The 15,642-nt window shown below is 42.5% G+C and overlaps 1 protein-coding gene across 13 annotated transcripts in view; it reads right to left on the reverse strand.

Annotated features, from left to right (window-relative positions):
• The window catches only part of LOC5567962 (protein timeless), a 201,494-nt gene extending 196,924 nt beyond the window's left edge, over positions 1-4,570 (reverse strand). For 7 of the 13 annotated variants that reach the window (XM_021847394.1, XM_021847395.1, XM_021847392.1 and 4 more), the window contains exon 1: positions 3,772-4,569. The gene's annotated coding sequence lies outside the window, so the exon portion shown is untranslated. Of the gene's footprint in view, positions 1-3,771 lie in introns of all 13 variants that reach the window. The other 6 variants (XM_021847389.1, XM_021847386.1, XM_021847387.1 and 3 more) reach the window with 2 other exon arrangements.
• Positions 4,571-15,642: the final 11,072 nt, after the last annotated feature.

Below are 15,642 nucleotides of genomic sequence, written 5' to 3' on the forward strand. Positions count from 1 at the left end.
ACTGAAAAGTACGAAAATAAGTCATGAAGAAATTTCCGTACTAGTTCTGAAAGGAATCTCTTCAAACCACATGGTTGATTACCAGAAAAAATTGTTGGACATTCCTTGTGAGTTTTTTTTTTTGCAAGAATTCTTGAATAATTTTTCATTAAATTACAAAAAGAATGAAACTTTTCCGTAGCGAAAATATAAATTTGTCAAATATCATTGATGCGCCGCGAAATGAGACAAAATAACAAATAAATAAAATCAATACAAATCTGTTAAACTACGAAATTTGTGAAAATCTTGTTATTGCGACTGACATAACTTCTATAAAACTAATATTTGCCAGGCCCCCTCCAGCAAAAAATCCTAGTTACGCCAATGGATGGCGTCCAGTATTATAAATTACATTTTAAGGTGGACCATTTTTTTTTGACAATTTTAAAACTCAATTTAACGGTTTGTGCGAATCAGTGCACAGGTATGATCACATTCCTCACGCGACGCCTCTGCATTTCAGTGCATTCATTTTTTTTTCACTCAAAGCCCTAGAAAATCGAAAAATCTTCTAACCGGAAAAGATTCTCGACTGTCGGGATTCGAAATACCACCAGAAGTGTGGCCTTGTGGGATACTGGTTGTTATGACTAGCACCAACCACTTTTGATGAGTGCCGTTACTATGGTGCTGCAGTGAATACCGGTGTCCCAAACAATAAAAATATTAAGGTGATTATAAAACGAAGCCAAACTTTGAATTTTCAAGTGCACAAGACTGGTGAATCTGACAACAGTTCACGTTAAAAAAAAAACCAATCAAATTGCTTGCCTTCTGGTGGTGACCAATGGGATAAATTTTCAACGTGGAGCGCTGATTGGTTCTCAAGCCTCGTGCTCTTGAAAATTTGAGGTGTGGCTTCGTTCTATAATCACCTTAAACGTTCAACGATCCGTCATTGTAATCATCGCCAACATCGAAACTTCAAAAGCAGATTTCCGTTTCAAAACTAAAAAATATTCGATTAAAATGTGTTCACTGCGTTTCGGTTGGTTCCAACTAGCAGTGAGCCTACTTCTCAGCTTAGTGTCCTTATGATCGCTCCCGCAATCATTAACTGAAAACTTTCTTATCCAATTGAACATTTTTTCATAAAGCAGGTACAACATTTTTGCATGAAGTAATCATGTGAATAGGTAACCCTAGAGTGGTGATCAAGGTTTCTAGCACCAATCGCGCTTAGAGAGTGTAGTGCTGCTGCATTCAGCCTTGCGGTAGAAATACGCGTATCTTTCAAAGGAAACAAATTCTAGTGGGAATTATACAGGGTCGGTTTTCCCTTAGTAGACAATCCCATATAGTCGCACTAGTCGCACATTTATCTAAGTACCATTGATCGATTTTATTCAAAAAATGCTCAAAATAAATAGTTTTACCTAAAATGCAAACTTCCTTGCACAGATCTTGATGAATCAAGAACTTTTTTGCACCAATAGAAAGCTTTTAATCCACACTTTAAAGCAAACATATAAAAGTTTTGTAAATATACGGTTTTGATTTGGGTTTTAACAATATTGTGAAGCTAGTGCTATTACAAGATTCTGTTCCTGAAATAGTGCTACTATAGGCAAATGTGTTCCTACAGTGGCACAAGCGATAATAAATACAAAAACTTGAGTTGTAGTTTTCATTTTTTTTTTTTTTCAACAAAACCACGATAAAAATCTTTTAGATTATGTAAACATAATGCCGCTGGCTTTATTTTTCGATTTTATACGAATATTTGTTCTTAGCTATGCTGGAAGAATTTTGGACGAACTCCTTGAGTAAGGTATAAAGCAATTTCTGGAGAAGTTCGAGGAAAAATTCTTGGACAAATTCTTGAAGGAATCGTTTGAAAAGCTCCTGCAATAACTTTCCGAGGAGGAAAAAATAACTCGCAATAGCTCATGCATACCATATTTCGGTATCATACCATAATTAAGTATTGTTCAGTTGTCAATACCTCATTTTGGTATTATAATGGTATTGAAAACAAATGTTTAAAACAATTAAAAATATTTCATTTTGGTATTCGATAGCTATTGAGGTCTGCTGGAGGTAATGAACTCCTATTGAAAAAAATAACTTTTATATGAAAATCCATCATGTATTATTTATGTATTACAACCCTGATCTAATTATCAGCTTGGGGTTTGTAGAATATGCAGAAGGTATTATTTGAGGTATTTTACCTCTTATGCTGGGCTCATTCATACCTCATTCAGGTTGTAAGTACCGTTTTGATTCATATTACGGACACTTAAGGACTCAGGGAAATATAACCCAGCATAGAGCATACAAAATAAATCATTCTGTATGATTCTTTAGCGCTATCGAGCGTCGGAAGCCCTTTACTTTCGAACGGTGGGTGAAGAATACGCTTCCGCAACTTCAATAATTTTAAATAAATCAAAATGTGTGACCTTTTCATGATTCTTATTCCGGACGCTTCCTCACTTTTGCCTCATATTCCGGACACTTTGAATCGAATTCCAGACAGCTCATGATAATCATCAATGGAACATTTAAATCATCAATCGAAATTGTTAAACCACCAAAGAGACATCTAAGGTAGTTGGGCATTATAAATTTTCAAAGATATTTATGGAAAAAGTTTACTTAAACAAGCCTTGAAATTGAGAACTTTTGAACAGCAAAAATTGAAACATTTCGCGTGAAATGTTTCCCATACAAAGTAGAGTGTCCGGAATTTGAAGCTGTCCGTAATATGAATCAAAACGGTATTGGAAATTATCTGGTATTGAATACTTTAGTTTGGTATTCAGTTGTTATTTTCTTCTGCTCGGGCTCCTGCAGGGTAGCTAGAGAAACTACTGCAGCAATCCCTGGATGAATCTCTAAAGTAGTCTCTGAAAGAATTCCAGAAGTAAATTTTTCTGGAGCAATCCTTTGACTTTGACTAGGAAGTTGGCATCATAGAATTCAATCATAAAACTCCCCTGAGCATAGGCTTACCAGATAAAGGACATGTCATCCTTTTTGATAATATGTCCTCCCATTCTCCTTTGGGCTGAAAATGTCCTTCTTTCCCAATGTAATATGCAATGTGAATATTAAATTTCATATGCAATTTTTGGTTAGACTTTCTTGGATGAATATGAAGGAGTTTTTACTTCAAACCCACGTTTACTATTTTTCAATTTTGTTTAGGTGCTTAATATGAACATTTTTAAAACATGGTATATGTAACAGGATTGCTTTGCGGTCTTCGACAATGTTGTTCATCGTAAAAATGCCTATCGTTGTCTGCGTTCGGTATTTTTATAGAGGTCAATGCGCGACCTCTGGCGATTTTTCTTTGAAAAAGTAAGTTTTCCCATAGTAAATCCCATACAAACTTTGAGCGGATGGCGCTAAAATATAGTTTCACCAATCGAGCAGAAATTTTGCACAGTTGTTATGGAACCTAAATGCAATCCAAAAAGTGGACTGGAGCGAAAATCTAAATTTTTCATATGACCGTGTCCCAGGCTAATGGACATAAACATCATTATGCTTTGGGAAAAATATCATAAACACAATGGTATATTTTGTCATGAGAATCGATGTATCCAAAAATAAATCCAGCTTAAAGCTGAATGATACTTCAAAGCGTTCAATTTATTTTAAATCCGTACTCTGAATGCATTGTGTAACTACTGACTATCTGCATCCAAGTTAAATATACACAGTAAAATGTCATACATCATGGAACACAGCGTTGTGTTATATTTCGTTTCCACTTACCTGTTGGCTTGGGAAGATTCTTCAGTTTCAAGATGATGCATGCAATCAACCCGGCTTATTAGGCGAATCTACTTTTCATTCTCTAACACTTTTGTATGGCAGCGTTTAGACGTCCCAACAAACGCAGCTGATCGAGTTTAGTCCTTAGTCCGACGATGATGCTCTCCAATGAATGAATCCAATGAAGCTTGATAAATGCAGCACACAAGTATACGGTTTTCGCGTTTGTATTTTAACAAGATAGCGAACGTGACTTACACCACACTCATAGCTGCACACTATTCTTGGTCTAATATATGCACTACTAATTCTATTGCATCTGGTACATATAACATTCACCTTTTTCAGCTAAGTATAAACGACGTCACTCAAACAACACCCTATCGCGGTTTCAAACAGTGCACTTTGCAGCAACACTTCGCCACTGGAAATAATGTATATGTGCAATCACCAGCGTTATATCAGAGCGAGTACATCAACTTAATTAGTATGCTTCTCTACTAATGAACAAATTTCTTCAGACTTCTATCTTTTCGTACTCTGATTATCGCACTAACTCATTCAGATGCTCAATGGCATTAACTAACTTCACTAATTTGCTTTCACTCTACGCATTAACACTTTCATCTAAAACACGAGTTCCCGACGGACAGAATTTGAATATGTTACAACTGGGAAGTGTAGGTACCAACTTGTAGATTCAAAAGGCAAGAATATTTTGGAACACGGAAAACACTTCCGCTATCGTCCACATTCAACCGTAGAATGACGAACCGGAGCAGTTGCGAGCTAGATTAGAAAGACCTGCCGTCGTCGTTGTCGTTAGCCCTCGAGGGGATGATGGCTATCATCACTCACCCTTCACCCTCTCAATGTAACCGAATCTCAACCACCCCCTGCATGGTTCACCCACAATCGTGTTTGTTGTCGTTTTCATGCAGCGTGGCCGCATCACGGCGATTCCGGCGGGTAGGTATGGAAACATTCGTTCGGCCGGCTTTGCGTTCATCCAGCTGTTCATTCGCGAATACTTGCTAGGGTTTGCACAAGTTGGATCCAACGGTAATAAATGCTGGTATGCTCTCTGTGGTATTGTACTTTGCTTAACGCCTCTACCAAATGGCATCATTTTTTCACCACAAAACAATAATTTTGTGATACTTTCAACTTCTCTGTTTAGAACCTGAGTCGATCTTGTTTGTTGGTCATCTGGCTACGGAGTTATTCTGAAATTCTTTTCGGAATCAACGTGTAGCCCTAATGCATAACTGGCCCATCTCAGTATGGGAGAAAAATAAAGTTGTATAATTCCACGGGGCACCCCCTTGAAATATTCCTTAGGATTAGAGGAAGACTTTCTGAAAATTTCAGCACAATTGGTCATTCCATGAGCTGGCGCATTTGAATTGAAGTTAATATGGGATTTCCAGCTCAAACATATGGGAAACAGCAAATCATCTACTGTTAGGTTCAGGAAACTGAGCGCGACGGGATCCGCCTAGGAAGCAGTGTTACGATAGACGGAGATACCTTCGAGGTGGTGGACTAGTTCGTCTACCTCGGATCCTTGTTGACGGCTGACAACAATGCACATTGGTCCACGGAACGAAATTAAGTGGAATATATTAATAACTTGAAAAATATAAGATATAGGGTTTTGGTGTCTTCTGAACATTTGTTTGTCTGGTCATGGCGCGTTATACGCAAAAGTGTCCTAAGCGCCAAATTTCATAGCTTTCGAAATTCGCTCTCAAACTTTTTTATTTCAAAAGATAGCGCGACAAAATGTTCTACAATACTGAAGATTATAGAAAATATGAAAACTTTGTAGAAAATCATTTTTTCTATATCTGATAGTTTTAGAGATATAGGTCACTTTAGAACTTTATGGTCAAAAATCGGGTTTTACCTCAATATTAACGTAAATATCAATTTTTCAGACCTACTATGTTCTGAAGAGTTTTAGATATGAGCAAAATACACATTTTCTCGCAAGACGTCATATCTCTAAAATTTTCATATGAAAAGATATAAGCGTTTTTGTAGTTTTTTCACCCACTTTTCTAAGCGTAACATTTCAAAATGGCGCAATTGAAATCAAAAATGTTTCCCGTTACTTGAATAAGCATATCTTAAAGTGAATTTTAAGAAAATTATGGTGATAGTATATTTTGATTTTCTCTAATAAATGTGTTTTGAATTATCCCTTAATTTTACTTAGAAAACAGATTTTTCAATTTCTTGAGATGCTCATTCAATTACAGTCGAACATTTTTTAATACATAAATAAATACTGAATCATTCTTGGGGTGAACAAGTAGTTTAGTATTGGTATGTTTATTCATATCTTTAATAATTACAGAAATATTCGTTCTTTGCTATAAAATACCGTCAATGGAAGGAAAACTCGACGAATTTAAACAAATTTAAGTCCTGCCAATATAAGCTGAAGCTTTCACTAGATTGGACAATGCAAATGCAGTTGCATTCCCTTTTTTTTAAGTTCGCATAAGTGTTTTTTGAACTAGACAATACTTAACTATGTCAATTATATGCACTCGGCCTCCGTAGAATATAACATTGGAAAATAAAACTTTGATCATAATCTCAAAAATAATATATACTACTTTTTTTAATTTATACTACTTTTTTTATTTATGGTTCCACTCATATGTATTAGAGAAGTGGGAGAGGATAAAAATAGCACTTTATATTCTTGTATATACAATTTTACACCATTCAGCCAAAAAAGTTCAAGACTGACGATGTTGATTGAAATCACGATGGTTCAAGTAGAATATTTTTTAACTTGAAATTTATATGCAGCGGCACGATACTTACAAATCAGTAAATTAGTACAAATTATTGCGTACTTCCCCGTCGTACGGTGGACGGTCACACAATTTGCAGGGTGTAGAAAAGTGTGACATAATTACACGTCCGCATCAGATCATTTCGATTCATTCGCTGCACTTGTTACATTACATTACAAGGAATAAGTGCACCAAATACACCATAAGGATTAGATGACACACACGGTATGGGACGATTCAAATATGACGTCCATCGATTTTCGGGATTTCCGGACCCCCCTCCATCCGCTGTCACGCTTTTTTCAATACCTTATGCATGCACTGTTACACTTTCATAGATCACCTCCATCTCCCCAATTGATGGACGTCATTTTTGGATGACCCTTATGCTATCACACTTTGAAGGAGCGTACATATGCAATATGCATAATTTGGACCGCATTTGTGGCGTTACCATGAAACTTTGTGTAAATTCTATAATGAAAAGTCAAGGTAATTAAAAGGCCGAACTTTTCTGTAAAGTTAAATTATTACCGATATTTATAAAAAAAAAAATGGCATGATAAACAGTTACAATATTCTTATTTGCGCCTAATATAATTCATTTTTTATGAATATATTATAAAATATTCTACTGTAATTGCATAACTATCACCAGCTGTCAGAAAAAATCTGTTTTCTAAGTAAAATTGAGGAATAATTCAAAACGCATTTATTAGAGAAAATCTAAATGTACTATCACCGAAGTTTCTTAAAATTCACTTTAAGATATGCTTATTCAAGTAACGGGAAAAGTTTTTGATTCCACTTGCGCCATTTTGAAATGTTACGCTTGGAAAAGTGGGTGAAAAAACTGCAAAAACGCTTATATCTTTTCATATGAAAATTTTAGAGGTATGACGTCTTCCGAGAAAATGTGTATTTTGCTCATATCTAAAATTCTTCAGCATATAGTAGGCTTGAAAAATTGATATTTTCGTTAGTATTGAGGAAAAACCGATTTTTGACCAAAAAGTTCTAAAGTGACCTATATCTCTAAAACTATCAGATATAGAAAAAATCATGTTCTACGAAGTTTTCATATTTTCTATAATCTTCAGTATTGTAGAACATTTTGTTGCGCTATCTTTTGAAATAAAAAAGTTTGAGAGCGAATTTCGAAAGCTATGAAATTTGGCACTTAGGACACTTTTGCATATAACGCGCCATGACCAGACAAACAAATGTTCAGAAGACACCAAAACTCTATCTCTTATATTTTTCAAGTTATTAATTTATTCCACTTAATTTCGTTCCGTGGACCAATGAGCAATTCTCGCTGAAACCAGGCCGCCATCGGCACCCATCGTTAGAATTCCAATTTCTTGTCACTGATCGCTAGTTTTCGATAAAACTTAAGGGTGGTCCTTTCTGTTTTCTCAAATTGGTGGACCCCTCGTACGCCAGCTAGCTGAACAGTTTGCGAAAAAGCCCATGTTCGAGCGTGGAGCTCTAATTGCCGGCCACCGGAGGTTTTATTACCCGCTATGTGCAATAGCGGCGCACCAAATCGTGGGAACGTGAAATTCACCACCACAGCACTTCACAATTACGGTTTCAACCGAAAACAGTAGCCACAATTTGCACTAAAATTTCACACCAGGTGCACGAAACCTGGTTGCCACAGGATAATGTTCGCGCGCGATCTCTTCTCTACTAAGGGTTGATTAATTGCCACCGTTGGCCACAGCCGAAGATATAGTTTCGGATTCGAGATAGAGATTGTCATTTAATTTGCACTGCTCACTAAACTTTATTGCTCGGGAGAACGGACGAGGGAAAGAAAATGCTACCGATCGTTTTGCTAGTCTATTTTGTACTATTTCTTGATGCTGAGTATTGGGTATGTTACGTAACAATTTGCATTTGATTGAATGGGTACGGTGGTGTGTAGTGTGTTAACAATTTGCCTTTACAGTGGGTCATACAATTATGGTGACGGGTTGATTGTTTCAAATTCAGGGTCGTTTTTGAATTCAAAGAACTTAACTCTAGAACTATTTATAACTATTTACAATTATATACATTTGATCAGCATACTGATCATTCCGGCCACCTTGAAACGGCCACACTGTTTCAACTCTCTCAGCATGCTTCCTCTCTCACTACTCTCTCCGAAATCGGCTGACGTCGGATGGCGAACACGTTGAGCTTCGTCGCACTGTTGGATCTCATTAATCAGTTGGATGCTGCCTGAATGGGCTCATTCAGCAGATGGTGTACGGGATGCGAACGAGAGCGGTGAGTTGATGAGATGACGAGAGCAGAAAGGTTCTGTGAAAAAAGAGACCCGGTAGAACGAACAGGGACTGGTAAAAGGGTTGGAACGCTAATCACCTGTTAGCTATCCAAACATGCGTTGAGACAGTTTCGGACTGCTCTACCGATCTTTGTAGGGTCTGCTTACGATTTGGTTGATTGATGATCTTCTTCGGTTTGAATCGGCAGGAGGGCCACCTTGGCCACTGGGCGTACTACGTTCTTCGTGGCAGCTGTCTTCAGACTGACTACACGGACGATTCCATCCTTGCCTGGGTGAAGCTTTGTAATGCGGCCTAAAGGCCACTGCGCCGGCGAAAGGTTTTCCTCCTTGATGACCACCATCCGTCCCAACTGAAGGTTCACCGGTGACTTGCATCCTTTATTGGCTCGTGTTTGAAGCTGGGCGAGGTATTCCGGATACCACCTGGTCCAGATACGCTGAAGCTGTTTCGTTGTACGCTGCCAGTGATCCAGACGGTTGTCAGGAATGTTGGTAACATCAGCTTCCGGAACTGCTTGCAGGTTCGAGCCAACGAGAAAGTGCCCAGGTGTGAGCGCTTCGAGGTCGGTGGATTCGGTTGGGATCGGAGTTAGTGGACGGGAATTCAGACACATTTCGATTTGTGCCAGCAGGGTTGTCATGTCTTCCCAGCTGAGGGACGTTTGACCGACTTCTCGGAGAAGATGATGTTTGCACGATTTCACTGCCGCCTCCCACAAACCTCCGAAATGTGGGGCACGTGGTGGAATAAACTTCCACTGGATTTCCTGGTCTGCACACCAACGGATGATGTCCTCACGATCGCTGTTGTTGATCTTCAACATTTCGTAGAGACGGTGCAATGAATTTGCAGCACCCTTGAATGCGGTTCCGTTATCGGAGTGCAGCTCCTGGATACGGCCGCGGCGAGCGATGAAGCGACGTAGAGCGGATAAAAATGCTGGCGTGGACAGGTCGGAAACCAGTTCAATATGCACTGCTCTCGTGGAGAAGCACACAAAAATGGCTATGTAAGCCTTGGTCGGCGATCGGTTTCGAACGGGAGACTTGAGCTACACTGGTCCACAGTAATCCACTCCAGAAATGGAAAACGGGCGCGCCGGTGTGACACGTGATATCGGCAAATCTGCAATGCTTTGCTGGATGAGGTTCGGCTTTATGCGGAAGCACTTGACGCAACGATGGTAGGTTGAACGAGTCAGATCTCTCCCTCCAAGGATCCAATACCTTTGGCGCAACGTGGATAACATCAGTTGGGGACCCGCATGGAGGAGAGTTTTATGATAGTGATCGGCAAGCAAGCGGGAAAATGGATGTTTGGCTGACAAGATTATGGGATGTTTGCTTGCTTCTGATGCATTAGCGTTCTCAAGCCGGCCTCCAACACGAAGGATGCCGTCATCGCTTAGACGCGGCTTCAACCATTTCAGCGGTGCGCCTTTCACGACGCCGGTGGCATGTAGCTCGGATAGTTCTTCCGAAAAGGTTTGTTGTTGTGCCAAACGAGCTAGGGCTTGATCGGACTTCATCAGATCTACCGTGGTTAGAATAAGCGATCTGTCTTCGGTAGACTGCTGTACTACGGCTTGGAGGGAACGGATGTACTTGATGCAGTACGCAACCACACGACGAAGTTTGGTGTACGTGGAGAAGCGTGAAAACAGATGATCGGCAAACTGGACTCCTTCACTCTCCAACGATACCAGCGTAACCTTGCGTACTTCTTCAGCGACTAACGACGACTCTTCTTGTGGGATGCTTGCATCGGGCCAATGACTGGGAGATCGTGAGAGCCATGCCGGACCGTTCCACCATCGAGATTGGTTTGGCAGTTCGGTTGGCATCAGGCCTCGGGATAGTTCATCGGCAGGATTGTCTATTCCGGGAACATGTTTCCAGGAATGTCCTTCGGTGTTTGATTGGATCGTCGATACTCGATTTGCCACGAATGTTTTCCAGCGATTCGGAGCGGAATTGAGCCATTGCAGAACGGTGGTTGAATCTGTCCAGAAGAAGACATCAGCTGTTATGCGTACTGATTGTTCAACCTTCTGGAACAGTCTGGTGGACAGGACGGCTGCGCTGAGCTCGAGACGGGCGATGGAATGCTTGGTTGCGAGAGGTGCGACTTTCGACTTGGACGTGAGCAGTCTCACGGTTATACAATCATCGCCTTCGGAGCGAACGTAGCAACAGGCACCGTAGGCCAACTCCGACGCATCGGAAAAGAAGTGTAGCTGAACACTGGGTGCACCGGCAAAGGAAACGAATCGACTAATCCGAAGTTCGAAAAGAATATCCAACGTGGCGTGGTATTTCCTCCATTCTTCCTGCAATTTAGGTGGAAGCGGTCTGTCCCACTCGTAGGGATGATTGTCCTCGGTCTTCAGCTTCCAAAGCCGCTGCATGAACATCTTGCCGGTAGCTATCACAGGGCCGACGAGGCCCAACGGTTCGAATATTCTGGCGATGTACGAAATAATCTGCCGGACTTGCCTTAACAGCCACGGTAAATGGCCATGTCGGTCATGGAAAGGTTGTGAAGCCGAAGGTTGCCGTCACAAACATCACACGCTTCTCCATGGTGCGATTGCGAATTCACAATCTGGAATGTCTGCTAGCCATCTGTCGGCTGGGCAATTCTGTATGTTCCGGATAGTCCCAGTGGTGTTGCACGGGAAGGGCCAAAAGCTTTTGATCTTCGCCTTCATCGACGAAGGCTCGTCAGAAAGCCTCATCGAAGATGCTGTGGCCAAACAGTTAGGCGCACATACCACAACCTCGTGTTTGCTATTGAGACTTGGTGCAAGAAATAATCTTGCGTTTGGTTAGGATCGGTGCTGGAAGTGGCATTTCGACGTTGAAACGTAGCATGTCCGTCCTTGTGTCCCAAACAAGTCCCAATGTTGAGACGGATTGGTCATCTTGCAGATCATGGATTGGTTTGATTGTCAGATCCTCGGGTGGTACTCCGGCCAATGCATCTGGTGCGTTGGAGGCCCAGGTATGGAGCAGCTGCCGTACCGTATGTGACGGTGAGAAGTTCGTAGGTAGCGAGCGGCTCGGATGGATTTCGACGAAACAGGATGCGCAAAAAATGCTGATCGACGGAATGATGGAGGACTTGTCGATACATTTTCTCCACGTCTGCCACAAATGCGACTACGTGGAATCGGAAGCGAATAATGATATTGACGAGAGGCTGTTGCACAACTGGACCGACGAGGAGTGTATCGTTCAACGACACAGCGGAAGATGTCTTGCAGGACGCGTCGAACACTACGCGCACCTTGGTGGTGGTGCTGCTGTCCTTTAACACTGGATGGTGGGGCAGGTAACAGTGGGGCACATCGTCGTCAACAACATCGAGTTTGCGCATGTGACCGAGGTGAAGGTATTCGTCGATGAACTCGTGGTAGGTTTGCTTTAAGGCGGAATCTTTCTCAAGGCGTCTCTCGAGGCTGTAGAAGCGGCGAGTGGCAATTATTCGAGAGTCGCCGAGGGTGACTTGCGGATCTTCGGACCGAGGAAGGCGTACGACGTACCTTCCGGAGTGAGTTCGGGTGGTAGTATTGGCTCAGATTTCTTCGCATCGTTTTTCCTCAGTGGAATACGTAGGGCCATGATCGACGGCTTCGAGTTCCCAGAATTTCTGAAGCGCTGTTTCTAGAGATCGATCGAGTGTCGACAGGTAACACACCGGTGGTGCGATGGAGGAGTTGATGGCAGTTTTTCCAGAGACTGTCCATCCAAAAAGGGTGTCAACCAAGAAAGGTAGACCGGCACCGAGTGACAGACGGTTACCTGTGTGGATTTCATGGTAACATTCACCGCCGATGATAATGTCGATCATGCCCGGAACATTAAAGTTCGGATCTGCTAGTGGAAGCTTTGGTATGTTCCATGATGCAGTATTAATAGCGATAGTGGGTAGATTGGCAGTAGGCTTCTTCATGATTAGGAATTCGAGTGTGGTGGAAAAGGGTTAAGATTGGGATTTGATCGTTGCGGAAATCTGCCGCTTGATCTGCTTCATTGATTCTCCGATTCCAGCAACTGCAATATCTACGACGGCTTGACGGGTGGCAAGAGCATTTGCCAGCTTCTTGGTGATGAAGTTTGACATCGCAGCGGAATCAAGAAGTGCTCGAGCGGTGATTTCTTTGCCGTGCTTGTCGACGATGGAGAGAACAACCGTTTCCAATAGGACCGTGCTTCTACTTGATTGAACGGATAGATTCACTTCGGGTGGATTCGACGATCCAGCGGTCCCAGCGTTCGCTGACGTGGATGGAATTGGTTGCTGCATAGACGTGTTCGACGAGCCGGCAGGGTTCGGCGTGGATCTTGCTGGTGCAACTTGGTCGTGTAATAACGTATGGTGCTTGGCGTGGCACGTTCTGCACGAAAACTTCGACTTACACACCTTCGCTTGATGGTTTGGGCGGAAACAGTTCCAACATAAACTTCGCTGTGAAACCAACTCTCGACGTTGCAAGACTGGCATATTGGCAAACGTCGGACATTGGAACAGCTGGTGCTTCTGTGGGCAAGCATGGCATTGTGGAACGATTGGTTTGGGTTCGTTGGTAGCACTGTTGACGATGGACTTGACTGTGGAGGATTTCTTCGGAGCTGGGCCGGCCACCTTGATGCTGGACCCTTGGTAACGATACTGCAGATCACTAGAGACGGACTTCAGCATCCGGACTTGTTGCGTGAGGAACTCGATCAGTTCATCATACTTGACTTCGTCTTTCTGTCGAGTTTCCTGCTCCCAGGCACGCAACGTGTAGGAATCGAGCTTGTTGCAGAGAATGAACGTGAGCGGGGTGTCCCAATGCTGAATTGGTTCACCAAGTTTCGCTAAAGCCTTCACGTGTCGTTGGAAGTCGTCCACCAGAGTGTTCAGCTCCTGCGCCGACTCACGCTTCATCGATGGCAGTTCGAATAATCGCCGAAACAACTCCTTCCGCAAAAACCGCTTGTTGTCGTATCTCTTCATGAGCGCATCCCAGGTTGGTGCGTAGTTGTCCGCTTGGATATCGACACTCTCAAACGGCTTCCTGGCATCTCCTTCTAAAGACTGCAGCAGATATTGCAACTTGTTCACCATAGGAATGTCATCGTTGCCGTGGATCATGGATAGAAAATTATCCCGGAAGGAAATCCAGCGCGATTCGTCTCCAGAGAACTTTGGCAGGTCGATTTTCGGCAAACGATGATGGAATCCAGTCACGTTATGAAGCGACGATTGGTTTGGGTTCGTTGATGACGTCATCGTTGAATTAAGAAGCGGATGATTCCGCTCCGTGGGTCGCTTGGCGAGAAGAAAGCCCTTCATCTTGCAGAACCGGTTCTCAAACTCATTCCGCATCGCCATGTGGTGTTCAAAGTTTTCCTCATCATCTAGCTTCTCGATCTCGGACTGGATATGCAGAAACTCCTTGTTGGTTCGATTCAGCGTTTCCAACCGCACGACGACTTCACCAGAATCCCTTTCGTGGTCGTATTCGCTAATGAACCTTTCCACCACATCTCGCGTTGCCAATACTCGTTTAAGAATCAGCTTATCCTCCGCCAACTTCTTATCCTTTTTGCCCGTCATCACTTACTACCACCACGAATCACTTGACTGCGCGAACCGAAACGTGAACAACACAAAATCGCACGAATAACTCCTTCCCGTCGCGTTGTGCTGCTCGTACGCGAACGACGGAAACACCACGGATAATCGAACGTGTATCTCCTTCCCGTCGCGTCACGTGATGCTTCTACGCGAACACGGAACGAACGACCGATAGATAACACGTAAAATCGTAACGAATAATCCTTCCCGGCGCGGTTACGTGTCTCCTTAAACGATTCGCGGATCCGCTAAAAACGCTACCGCGCAATCGTAGGATATTGAAAATCAATTAATAAATTGAATGATTTAATTGGGTTTGCCACCGAACCAATAAATGTGTGCGACACTGTAAAGCGCACCTAAGGCAATTATCTAACAGGCTAATTGGGTGAGCCTATATGCCACCGCATATGATATTGCCAAACTTCTACGTGCGCTTATTCTACAAACGATTCGATCGTTCTTCGCCTAGCAATACAAGCATGCAACGTTACACGTTATTCCTCACACAGTACGTACTATGGGCTTCTGTACTGGGGGCAAAGGTTGGCTCCGATCGTGTGTGCGCAATTTGCTGATCAATAGAGATAGCTTGAATGGCCTACCTTCTGTGGTCATCGTCCTCTGACCACTTACCACAATGGCGAATACCACCAATTCGCGCGTCGATTTGGGCTTGGATGCTTCCTCCGATCCGGCTCGAAGGACCAATGTTCGAGCGTGGAGCTCTAATTGCCGGCCACCGGAGGTTTTACTACCCGCTATGTGCAATAGCGGCGCACCAAATCGTGGGAACGTGAAATTCACCACCACAGCACTTCACAATTACGGTTTCAACCGAAAACAGTAGCCACAATTTGCACTAAAATTTCACACCAGGTGCACGAAACCTGGTTGCCACAGGATAATGTTCGCGCGCGATCTCTTCTCTACTAAGGGTTGATTAATTGCCACCGTTGGCCACAGCCGAAGATATAGTTTCGGATTCGAGATAGAGATTGTCATTTAATTTGCACTGCTCACTAAACTTTATTGCTCGGGAGAACGGACGAGGGAAAGAAAATGCTACCGATCGTTTTGCTAGTCTATTTTGTACTATTTCTTGATGCTGAGTATTGGGTATGTTA

Source organism: Aedes aegypti, chromosome 2, assembly GCF_002204515.2.
Source record: "Aedes aegypti strain LVP_AGWG chromosome 2, AaegL5.0 Primary Assembly, whole genome shotgun sequence".
NCBI lineage: Eukaryota > Metazoa > Arthropoda > Insecta > Diptera > Culicidae > Aedes > Aedes aegypti.